Below are 13,855 nucleotides of genomic sequence, written 5' to 3'. Positions count from 1 at the left end.
GTCATTTTACGCCGATTCCCTAGATCGCACACCCCCAAACAAGCATGAAACTGGGGTGGCACAAAGTGGATGATGCGTGGTCAGCTATAAACAAATAGTCGGAAGAGTTGGGGGTCTAGCCATAAAAACATGATACTAAATGCACCCCCAAATAGAATAATGTTGTATAATTGGAAGCAAACATGTAAGCGAAGGAATGAAAACTTATGCATCCTATCAAAGAACATATGCAAACCATCATGTTGTAATTGTTTTAAATAGTTGGAATGACAAAAAAGATGAATTAGCGATACTTTAGGTGAGAAGGGAATGAAGTGTGGATCCTGATGTCTTTCATAAAGCCTCGATGAGGAAAAATAAGACAAACTAGGTTTCTCACTACACTCACCGAGCTTGTCTCTCAATTACCGAATGGTGTACTCATGGGATTGTGTGCTAGGCAAACACTCTTCACTGTGAGGGTTGAAAAAAATTATAGATGGTCTCTGAGGCAATTGGCTCAAGGGCAAAATCGAGGTTCCTTTTAAATGGTGGGTGAATGGATGGCTTAGTTGTGGTAGATGGTTGGATTATAGGAGGTGGTAACTCAGGTGGATGGTGGTTGGTTGGTGGTTCATCGAGTGGTGGATCCTCACATGCTTTTAAGAACTCTACATCTGGCTTAGCTGAATCCACAAGGTTGTGGTTCGTGGCTTTATCTTTAAGATTTTCCTCTATTTCTTTTCTTGTTATTTCCTCAGCTGCCAAACTGAATTGAGATTCACATTGCTCTAAAGATGGAACTTCCTCGTTTTCTTGCACATTAACTTGTTCTTGCCTTAGATTTGAATTGTTAATCTCCATGTCCTCACCCTCTTCCTCTAAAACACTACAAGTATCCTCAATGGCCTCATTCGAATGTGTCGAGACATCATCCAGCCGAGTGCGGTTAGCAAACTCAAAGGCCTGGACATGCTCAACAAGAGGGTCCATATTACGAGAATGCCAATAGTTATCAAATTCTTCCTTCATCACACCTTTACAAATATCTTCTAAAGTGTCATCATTATATTCATCATCAGGTGGATCAGTGGGAAGTTCATCGGAGACATCACTTAAGTTTGAGTGGTCATCCGAAACTAGTCCTAAAGAGTCGTCTACAAGAATTTCCTCATCCAGGTGGGGTGTGGAGTTAATATCATGGTTAATGGGAGGGTCTTCGAAAGGTAATGGTTCATGAAATGTAGGGTAGGTGTGAACTAGGTTGACCGGGTTAGTTATGGGAATAGTGTCGATCTCCGCATGGTAGAAATGTCCAGCGAGGTGAACCTAGTATCTTTAGGTTTCGGTTTATTTCCGAAGTATTATTTTGTTTTGGGCCATTATTTCATCGAATGTTGTTAGTGAGGGGAGCTTGGTGGTGTGGGTCTGGTTGGTATGGTGTTTGATAGTCATAGTTATTGGCATTTGAGTGACTCGGGTTGATGTCGATCTTGTGATGGGTTAGGTTGAGGCCGAATGGTCGGTTGATTGTTATTGGTGGAATTACATGAATAGTTTGGATGACTAGAAAACTCTTGATTGTATGAATCACTATAAAAATTTGAAAATTGAGGCTCATAATTATTATTATATCCTATAGTAGGCTCAGACTCTTGATATGATGGGCATTGAGAAGCCCAATGGTCGGACTACCACAACATGAACATCTTTGAAGGGTTCCCATAATAATTACAAGATTGCTTTTGATATGATGGGCATTGAGAAGCCCAATGATCAGGACTACCACAACATGAACATGGTGAAGGGTTTTCATAATAATTACATGATTTCTCTTGATATGATGGGCATTGAGAAGCCCAATGGTCAGGACTACCACAACATGAACATGGTGAAGGGTTTGCATAATTATCATATGATTGTTGGTCTACATATTGATATGCCATATTGGTTTTTCAAATATATTATAGGGCAATTAATATGCAACCACAACTTTAAGCATACATTTTTAGATAGGCATGTGGTATTTCGTTTTAAGAAAACAAACCTGATTATACTAGAATTAAAACTCCTCTGACAGAAGAAACAAGGAGTGAAAGAAGGAGTACCTAAATGTCTCCTTGCTTCGCTTACGAATAGCGTCTTGTATACGCGATCTTAGTGTTTGTATGATGTTAGAAACACTGAATGACTTGAAGAAATGAAAATTTGGAACAAACCTGAGAAAATCGGGCAAATTCAGCAGTTTAGGGCGCAGTCGCGCTCTGTTTGGGCGCAGGTGCGCTCAAGACACTCGAAGTTCCAGGCGTTTGGGCGCAGGTGCGCTCAGGTCAATTTTTGAGTTTTAGGCATTTTAACGTACTCCAAAAAATTTGAAATTTTTACAGTAATTTTCTAAGACGTCTATCAAGTATCCTGTAAAATTTCAGATCAATCGGAGCTATGAAAGTCTCTCTACTGCCCTGCAACATTTACAAAACAGTTTTCGGACACAATACAAACAACCGAATGGTTAACCCATCAAAACAAAGCCAAAAATTGCCAAACTTTTACTGGAGACTCCTGACAGATCCTACTTATTTCTGTAAAAATTTAAGAGCAATTGGAGTTCTATAAACTCTCCTTATGAGCTGGTGTTCCAGAAATTAAGTGTTTGCAAAACTGTAGAAACACACTGGAAATACTCCACTATTTAGGAGGTCAAAGCAATTCAAAAACTTGTCAAATTTTTACTGCAAGCTCCTGACGTAGGATAGATACTCCTGTAAAAATTATAAAATTTTTAGAACTTCCTAAGTAACCTTACTCGATAGTTTTTCCAAGAACACACGGTTTGAAAACTGAAATGCGGCACTGTAAAGATCGTATTTGTTCACAAGGTAAAACAATTAGGAAATTTCTGAAAAAATTACAGTAAATCAATAACACATTAAGGATTACACTTGTAATTTTTTTAGAATTTTTAGAAATTTACAAATACCTTTACTGCAGTGTTTTCCTCTGTGAATCCGCAGCCCCTATGCCTAAACAGTGAATAGTTCCAAAAATTCAAGAAATAAGAATGAAAAATTAAAAGGGTGGGTGGGTAGAGAATGGGGGATTACCCCTTGGATTCAATAAATTGAATTCTTGTCTTTAACGAGATTAAGATGGCAGTGGCGCCATTTGATAACCTGTAAAAACTCAATTAGATTACTCTAACCTTATTCTTACGGTATCAATAATTTATTTCCTACTCTCACATGTATATTCATGTAATATATAGAGTACTGAATCGTTCCACTCTTAACTCTCAAGACTTAAACAAATTCAATTGAACAAACACAAAGAACAATGATGAGAGTAATGTGTTATGTGAAATTTCTATTCTACGATTATACTACGGATTCAATTTATACTAATAAGACGCGATAATTCAAATAACAAGGTATGAACTAAAATGATTCAATGATAAGGAATTAGGGGGGATTTGAATCCACCTTAACTCGACTTAATTTACTAACGGCATTTAATCGTCAGAATCCGAATTGAACTGCTACGCAGAACAATTGGTTCTTCCTAATCCCTAGTGTTCATGGTAATCTCTACCAACTAACATCTAGCATGTGAAGTATTCAACTCCATTCTCATGGTGGAGTAATTACTTCTAGAGTTGAATGGGAAATTACGACTATTCTACGCTAATCGAAATCAAGCTTCATCAAGGTTTTTCAACCCCCTATAATGGAGGTTTAGCTGAGAATCATAAGACTATCATTTCTCATAGAATCTAAACAAGACATAATATAAAGATTTGAACTTTACTTGTTTAAACTCAATTCGAAACTACTCATGCAATAATTGAATTAAACTAATAATGACAAATAAGTAAATCTAAGGATTTAAGCTAATAAATAAATGAAAATTTAACTAGATTATGGAGAACTAATTAACTTTATTTATCTAATGAATAGCAATAACAATAATTTAATATTGAATTTAAGGCAAGAATAAAAACTAATTAATTAATCTAAAACTAGATCTAGAACTAAGGTTTAATGGCTACTTTTCTTATCCTATCCTAATTTATTTTCTAACCTAACTATCTACCATTAACAAAGAGTCAATCTTTTGTTTTTATACTTTCAGATCCAAAAATCGTGCATGGGCTTGGAGCCATGTTTTGGGCCGGAAAATCGGGCCCAAAACCCAATTTCTTTAGTCCAAAATGGGCTCTTCAGCTACAATTGGCTTCGACAAGCATTTTGTCTACTTCTGCTCTTCTGATTGGGTTAAGGCTTGGACCATTAAAAAGCTCTTTCCGAGCCGGTCGTTTTGACGTAAGGTAGGCCCAATTCCGAGGTCTGAGTCCAAAGATATGGTCTTCGGAAGTTCTACTGACTATGTGCACTGTTTCTGCCCGCGTGGACTTTGACTTTTCATCTTTTGACCGGGCTTTACAGAGGCTTTGTCTTATTGAAAATTGGACTTTAATCACAGAACTCCTTAGCAACCGACCTTTGCTCCTTTATCTCGCTAAAGTGGCACATTTTTGCACATAATGGACTTTGAAGCCTGAAATGCATAAAAACACGTAATCAGTATTAACTCTTACTTATTATTCACATAATTGGTCTAAAAGTACGATTGTTAAGGGGTTAAAACTACAGTTTTGGGCTCTTATCAGTGGGAATAGAGTGTTTTATGGATCATTGGATTGGAAATTCTCTCCTGATCATTTTCATATCTCATTCGCAAAAATCGGACCGGTAACGAAGCGACAAATTTAGTTTGAAGTTGCGCTAAAACTCGACAAAAATCGGAAATTCATATTGGGCTTGGGCCCAAACTCGCGCGCACTCAAAGCGCACCTGCGCCTTACCTTCAAACCATTAGTTCGCGATCTTCACCTTCAAACCACCATTACATAAAAACAAAGCTTTAAACCCTAACATAAAACTAAAAATAAAGAGAAAACCTAAATTCACCCACTCCCAAAGTTCAAACCCACCCCAAATCTTCTCCTACCTACCCTCACCGCCACCTCCACCAATTTAAACAACTGAAAACCACTAAAAATTCAAAAATTTGGAGCTGTTGTGCCTCCACCGTGCCACCACCATCATTTTTCTAGTGAGGTTGTTTCTCTTTGCTTCCTACACCTTCTATCAAACCTCAAATCAGATCAAAACTCCAATGGCGCAACGACGTCGAATTTTGCCGAAGCACGCGTTTACTGCCGACCACTTCGCGCCGTTTTACGGTAACGAGATGGTTAGTAGAGACTGGAGTAGTTTGTGGTACTCGACTGATGATTTTTACCATGAAGATTTGGTCTGACAGTTTTACAACACAAGAGAGTTGGATGGGAGGAGAATTTTTGTTCAGGTGGATGGGAGGAGGCGAGAAGTATCTACGGAGTTGTTGGCCGAGATTTTGGGCATTCCGCCTAGATTCCATCTCGATGCCACATTGCAGGAGTCCCAATTTACTGGGATCGAGCCGTTAATGAACGCGACTATTTTCGAAGGGAACTACAATGCGATCTCGCATTGTGTTCGCCAGTCGTCCCTCAGAACCAACCAGCTAGCTGTAGCTCAGTGGATTGGTAGGAATGTCATAGGGAAGGAGAAAGTCAGCGACATCGGTCTGAACTGCCTCCATGTTCTATGGATACTCCAGGAGCAGAAGTATGAGTTCTGTATTTTGGAGTTTTTGGGTAACATGATTAGGGGAGTTGGAAAGAGTATTGCACCTCTCCCTGTTTTGATAACAAAGATCATGATGACCTTCAACGCGACTCCGACGTCTGATAGGATTTGCCTGAACTAACACCGAAATCCTCGTATTTATACGGAATGTATCCAACGAGTTTGGAGGTTGTCTGAGGATAGGGTAGTCGAAGGGATTGACTCGGAGAATGAGAATGACTCGGAGAATGAGGATGACATGGCATGTTTTGATGCCGATGCCTTGGAGAGGTGTAGGTCAGATGCAGAACGCATGGCTGTGATTCATCGTGGCATGCGTTCTCTCAATATTATTTGTGAAGACCTCCAAACTCGGCAGGCTACTATGCATCATAACTTCGAGAGTCGTACCCAGTGCGAGGATAAGCGGTGGGAACAGACGAGGGCTGAGCTGGAATCTCAGCACCAATTCCGCGCCGATATGCTTCCACGCTTCCCACCGCATGGGAATTCTCTTTCTGAGGATACAGCTGTGAGGCACGAGTGTCGTCGCCGAAAGACGAAGGGCAATGACCCATCGAGAGCTCAGGAGCCATCTCCTGAGTGTGTGCCATCCGCTACAAGCAGCGACGTGTTTAGGGATTGTATAGGTTGATGATATTTTATTTGTAGTTTTAATGGTTTTTATTTCCTTTCGATGTAAAGTTTATGAATTTCATAGTTAAATTTGAATTTTGTAGTGAAAAGTTATTTGAATGCCAATATTAATATAATGTGGTTCTTTTCAAATTGTGGGTGGTTGTTATTATGGATCCCACCTTCCCAAATTGTTTAGGGGTGGTTATTATTTATTCTACCATGATTTGTATATGATCATCAAGTTTAGAAGTTGTTTTGGAGTAGGGGTTGAAAATATTGCCGATATGGGCATATCTATGAATAGATATTGGTTAGGATGAAATCTAGAGAAGTTAGGCAATTTCTATCCTAAATTCAACCTAAAAGATATTAGGGTTGTTTTAGAATCAAGAATATGATTTGTTTCCGTTTTCGGGTTTGGAAATTTTATTATTTTAGGAAAATTGCCTTAACGCTTTTTGGCAACTTCCCGATTTATTTTAACAATTTAAAACCTATAAAAACTTCATTCATTCTACACTCACAACCCACACTACAACTCACATCCATCTCTCACCTTTCACTCCCTCATTTCCCATTTGTTCTTCACCATTTTCACAACTCAAGCTCGGCGCGCACTTGCGCCTTAAACACTGTCAGAAATTCTAGTTAGAGCGCACCTGTGCCCCAGACAAAGCGCACCTGTTCTTAGAGTACTGTAACTTGAAAATCATCAGAGCGCACCTGCGCTCACGTGAAGCGCACCTCCGCCCTGACCTCCGTAGACACAAAAATTTCCAGTTTTTTGCGGGTTGTTCCCGGATCATTTGCAGCTGTTCCAGAGCGCAGTTTTGAGATGACATCTCCAACGATAATACCGAAACAGTCTTTCGAAGATTTGTTCCAAAGCACCACTTAGTTTTGCGAGGTGATCACACACGTAGGCTGGGAACCGCTAATGGTAAGACCTGATGAACTTTATTCTCCAACACTTGCATATTATTTCTATGATAATTGCATGTTATTTGAGAGACCGGATGGAGAACAAGTGTTCTCTATCAACATTGACAATGAACCAATGGAAATTACCAGGTTTTTGCTAGCATTTGTTCTTGGACTTGCTATGCCAGCTGAAATACAAGACCCATGGTGCTATTGGGTAGATAATATGTATGTCTACACATATGAGTTTTTGCATGAGGCTTATGGGGCAGGCATTTTCCGTATCGAGGACCAAGGGGAATATAACGTCGTCTTTGGTAGCCTGGGAATGGTTAGATAGGCATTCGCTGAAAGAGTCTCCATAGATAGAAAAATCATCCATGAAAACTTCCATAGAGCGCTCCACCATGTCACTAAAGATATGAAGCATACACCGCTGGAAGGTATCAGGAGCATTACAGAGGCCAAAATGCATCCGTTTAGAAGCATATGTTCCAAAAGGACATGTGATGTCTTGGTCATCAGGATCAATAATGATCTGAAAATAGCTATAGTAGCCATCTAAAAATCAATAATAAGCATGACCAGCTAGACGTTCGAGCATCTGATCTATAAAAGGTAAAGGAAAGTGATCCTTTCATGTCATAGGGTTTAAGCGTCTGTAATCAATACATATCCTCCATTCCATAGGAACTCGTTTGGAAACATATTCATCCGCAGCATTACGAACAATGGTAACCCCCGATTTCTTTGGAACTACATGAATAGGATTTACCCATTTGCTATTGGAGATGGGATATATGATACCCGCATCGAGTAACCATAAGACTTCTTCCCTGACCACCTCTTTTATGGCAGGGTTCAAGCGACGTTGAGGTTCGCGTGAAGTCTTTGTATTATCCTCCAAATGCATGTGATGCGTGCATACACTAGGGTCAATCCCCTTAATGTCATCTAGGGACCAACCGATTGCGAAACGATGTTCCCTAAACACCCTAATCAAACGTGCCTCTTCATCAGCAGATAACTGAGAAGATATGATCACCGGATGACTACCATCCGGATTAAGCTAGATATATTTTAACTCAGTAGGAAGAGGTTTAAGCACAGGGGTGGGAGGAATGGGTAAAAAGATTTCGAAGGGTCCTCGTTTTAAATAATGAAGACTTGTTTAGGTAAGAGGTCTTCAAACTTGGAAGATGGAGCTACAGAGGGATCTAAGATAGGAGTAGACTCGAAAAGAGCATTAACTTCCTCTAAGTAGGAGTAATCGTCGAAGTTAGAACTTCTGAAGGAAAGGAATTGGTGCATCTGATTTTCTGGAAACGTATTGTTGAAATAATCTTGAACTAAGCTCTCGATCATGCTAACTTCTCCATCTATAGTCGTATCGGGTAACTATTTCATCATTTTGAAAACATTTACCTTAACAGAAAGATGGCCCAAAGACATGGACATCGAACCATCGCGGCAGTTTATGAGCGCGTTGGCAGTCGCCAAGAAAAGGCACCCTAAAATGATAGAAACAGAGTCGTTAGTGACTTCTGTGTGGAGGATAACGAAGTCTGCTGGGTAGTAAAAATCTTAAACTTTAACCAACATGTTTTCAACCCCTTAGGATACTTAATAGAAAGGTCAGCTAATTGCAACGTCATTTTAGTTGGTTGCATCTCTTGTAGACCTATTTGTTTATATAGATAATAAGGGAGTAAGTTAACACTCGCCCCAAGGTCTAATAGCGCAGTCGTTGTGTGGGTATCCCCCAAGGAGCATTGTACAGTAGGACGACCAGGGTCCATGTACTTGACGATTCCATTATGTTCAGATAGAGTTGGAAACTGTTCAGTTAAAAAGGCATCTTTTGGTATATTTGTTTTCCGCCTAGTAGTGCACAACTCTTTTAGAAACTTAGCATGTTGTGGTAATTTTTTAATAGCATCAAGAAAATGTAGGTTTATTGTTAGATTTTTAAAAACTTCCCTAATCTCGTCAAAATTTGTATCCTTGTTTAACATGGCTAGTCTCTGGGGAAATGGTGGGTTCTCTCTATATTTAGCATATGGATCAATAGGAGTTTTAACCTTGGCCGCATATAGATCTATTAGTTATCCCATCGGCGTGGAGACCCAGACTTGGTGGGTGTGCCCAGGTCCTAACAAGTGGTATCAAAGCTAGGTTCGATTAACCTAGGGTGTTATCCAAATTTTGTCCGGAAGGTGTTTGACAAAATTCCTGAGAGAAGATTTGAGTTTAAATAACTTGTTATGATGGACCATTCTATGAACACTCGCATGATTAGTCTAAATAGAGCGAACTACACTATTTGGAAAGCCAAGATAGAAGACTTTCTATACTGCAAGGACTTGGCACAACCCATTGAGAATGGGGGAAAAAAACCAGAAAAGATTCCTTTGGCTGAGTGGAGCAAGCTTGACAGAAAAGAAATAGGGTACATTAGACAGTGGATTGACGACAGTGTCTTCCACCATGTATCCCAAGAGACTACAGCTTTTGACTTGTGGAAGAAACTCGAAGACCTCTATGAGAGGAAGTCGGCCGAAAACAAAGTGCTACTCATTAAGAAGTTTGCCAACACGAAGTACAAAGAAAGTTCTTCAATGTTTGAGCATCTTAATAAACTACAGAATACCATCAATCAATTGCATTTGATGAAGATTAATATGGGTGATAAAGTTGAGGCTTTGTTCCTATTAACCTCTCTACCCGACAATTGGGAGACGTTAGCAGTTTCTCTTAACTGAGCCGCTAAGGATGGAGTTATTTCCATGGAGATGGCTACCAGGGCATTGTTGAATGAGGAGACAAGAAAGGGTTCACGAAGCAGCTCCTCTCACTCAGAGATACTTGTCACAGAGAAGCGGGGGAGAGGTAAGGGCAGAAAACCATCTCATTCTAGAGGTGATGACAGAAACTAATCTAGGGGTGAAGCTAGAACTCCTAAGGCAGAGAGGTAATATTACTATTGTGTCACCAAGGGTAACTTCAGGTATGAGTGTAGAACACTAAAGAATGATGAGAAGAATAACTGTGTACATGAAGACATGGTACAGAGGAATGGAAACACAGGTAGAGATACTACCGCACTAGTCGAAGATGGTCTAGTGGGAATTGTGTCAGAATGTAGTGTGTGCTATCGTAGTACCTCATGCCAGGATATAGAGTGGATGATAGATACAGGAGCATCTTATCACGTCACACCGCATAGGGGGTTTTTCACTACCTACAGCTGTGGTGAGTTTGGTGAGGTAAAAATGGGTAACTGTGGCATCTCGAAGATTGCAAGCATTGGGGATGTTCATATAGAAACCAATGTCGGCTACACCTTGACACTCAAGGATGTAAGACATGTCCCTGACATTCGGCTAAGCCTAATTTCCACTGGGAAGTTAGATGATGATGGCTTTCTAAACTCGTTTGGTAACGGGATATGGAAACTGAGCAGAGGTTCCATTGTAGGAGCCGAAGGGAAGAAAACTTGCTCTCTTTACAAGACATAGGCTAGTCTGTGTAAAGAAGAAGTAAATGCGGCTGAAGAAGAAGCTTCCTCAAAACTATGGCACAAGAGACTGTGTCATATGGGCAAAAAGGCATGGAAGTTCTTACCAAGCAAAAAGCCTTGCTAGACATCAAAGGTACACATTTAAATAGATGTACTCACTGTTTGGCAGGAAAGCAACACTGTCTTTTCAAAGATTCCTTTCTCACAAAAAGGACAATGTCCTTGAGCTAGTTCACACTGACCTATGTGATCCTATGAAAGTAAAGTCCCACGGGGAGCTTTGTACTGCTTGGCTCTCATTGATGATGTGCCAAGAAAGATATTAGTATATAGTCTGAAGACCAAGGATGAAGTACTTGGCATGTTCAAGACTTTCCATAGCATGGTGGAAAGAGAGACAGGGAAGCCTTTGAAGTGTATTCGCTCAGATAATGGGGTGAGTACATAGGGCCGTTTGAAGAGTATTGCAAGAGTAATGGGATTCGTCATGAGCAGATGATAAGAGCCCAAAACTATAGTTTTAACTCCTTAACAATAATACTTTTAGACCAATTATACGAGTAATAAATAAGAGTTAATGTTAATTACGTGCTTTTATGTATTTTAGGCATTATAGTCGATTATGTGCAGAAATGTGTCATTTTTGCGAGATAAAGGAGCAAGGGTTGGTTGCTGAGGAGTTATGTGATTAAAGGCCAAGATTAAAGGAGAAAAAGCCTTGAAAAAGTCTGGTCAAAGTTAAAAAGTCAAAGTCAACGTGAGCAGAAACAACGAACAAAAGTCAGCAGAACTTCCGAAGACCGTATCTTTGGACTCAGACCTTGGAATTGGGCCTATCTTACGTCAAAACGACCGGCTCCTATGTAATTTCTCCCCATCATGAATGTCAACTGCAATCCATGTAATTTCTATTTGAGTCCTGAGCATCTCGACTCCTATTGTTCTTTCGCTTATGAACAACAAACATCACAACAAGATAATGTTTGCTCAATTAATAGTTATCCTATTCCTAATGCCCCTTGGAGACAACATCCCAACTTCAGTTGGAGAAATAATCAACAAGTAACACTTCCAGGGTTTAATAATCAAAATGTTAGGCCAGAAAACAATTATAACCAAGCCCCACCACGACAAGGTCTGGGTAATTATAATAATTATAACAACCAAGCTCCACCACGACAAGGACAAGGTCAGGGTAATTATAATAATTATAATATTAATAGAGGTATCATTCTGGCAAATAATAACTATCAAAATCCACCCATTAATAATCAACGTGACATAGTTCCCGTCACACAACCTATAGCTAACACTTCTCCACAACCGGATCGTTTTGACGCCTTTATGGAAACCCAACAACAGATTTTACAAGCTATCCAACTTTCCTTACAGCAGTTAGCACAAGAGAAAGTACAACCCAAAGGTGTGTTTCCCGGTCAAGCGATACCTAACCCTAAAACAACAAACACAGCCTTTGAAGTAAATGGTAATACTAGTACTGAAAATGCAAATGTAGGTGAGCTAAATGCCATCACCACTCTCCGTTCTGGCAGAGTGGTCGATAACGCCGTAACTATGCGTATAGTTACCTCACCAGTAGTCCCTACACCGGATATTGAACTAGATACCGAAATAGAAACTGAAGATCCTACACCTGTAGAGGTACCGGTTAAACCACAACCTAAGAAACATAAAGCCAAGGTTAAACATCCTGTTGATCCATATGCTAAATATAGAGAGAAACCACTGTTTCCCCAGAGATTAGCAATGTTAAACAAGGATACAAATTTTGAGGAGATTAGGGAAGTTTTTAAAAATCTAACGATAAACCTACCTTTTTTCGAAGCGATTAAAAAATTACCTCCCCATGCTAAGTTTCTCAAAGAGTTGTGCACAAAAAGGCGTAAGACAAATATTCCTAAAACCCATTTTTAATTGAACAATTTCCAACTTTATCAGAACATAATGGAATCGTTAAGTACAAGGACCCTGGTCATCCTACTATACAATGCACCTTAGGAGATTCCCACACGACGACCTCTTTATTAGACCTGGGGGCGAGTGTTAACTTACTCCTTTATTATTTATATAAACAAATAGGTCTACAGGAGATGCAACCTACAAAAATGACGTTGCAATTACCTGATCGGTCTATCACGTATCCTAAGGGTGTAGTTGAAAACGTGCTTGTTAAAGTTCAAGATTTCTACTATCCTGTGGATTTTGTTATCCTTGATACAGAAGTCACTAACGACTCTATTCCGATCATTTTAGGGCGTCCCTTCTTGGCAACTGCCAACACGCTTATAAACTGCCGCGATGGTTCGATGTCTTTGTCTTTTGGCCATCTTTCTGTTGAGATCAATGTTTTTAAAACGATGAAATAGTTTTCTGATACGAATATCGATGGAGAAGTTAGCATGATAGAGAGCTTAGCTTAAGAGTATTTTAACAACACGTTTCCTGAGAATCATATGCACCAATTCATTTCCTTCGGAAGTTCTAATTTCGACAAGGACTCCCTGGATGTAGATGAAATTGAGGAAGATTTCCTTCAACTCTTTTGAAACTCTTTTTTGCCACCTCGCGAGTCCCCACTTATCAACATCCATTCATCCCTCGACGCCATGACAGAAGAAGAATTTTTCACCCTCTATCCTAGTGATTCTTCTAACCCACCTATTGAGGAATGTCTTGCATATTTAAAAGATTCTGATGATCTAGAACTGAGAGCATTAGGTGAGCGCCATTTACCTACCTCATATCATCCTGTTACTCATTCACCTTCCATTAATGTTCCCCGCCCTCCACCTTTTCAAAGGAACCTTGAGTTTGCGCTTGACCCTTGATAAACGTAAAATGAATAATTTTACTCATGAATAAGCGATGAAACTCAAATGCAAGTAAAACTAAAACTAAACTAAGTCTGAGGGTTGTTTATCAAAGATTTTCTACTCTCGATTCTATCGAAATAGAGTTGGAGTAAAAGATTCGTTCCACTCCTAGTTCTTTAGAATTCGCATTTCCTAAGATTATCAATCTCTCCAAAGTTAATGAGAGTTTTAAGAAATTATACTACGATGCAAATAATACTAACGAGATACGATAATTCAACTAGGAAATTCTA

This window comes from Coptis chinensis, chromosome 1 (genome assembly GCF_015680905.1).
Source record: "Coptis chinensis isolate HL-2020 chromosome 1, ASM1568090v1, whole genome shotgun sequence".
Classification (NCBI taxonomy): Eukaryota; Viridiplantae; Streptophyta; class Magnoliopsida; order Ranunculales; family Ranunculaceae; genus Coptis; species Coptis chinensis.
Note: the sequence above shows the minus strand (reverse complement) of the source record.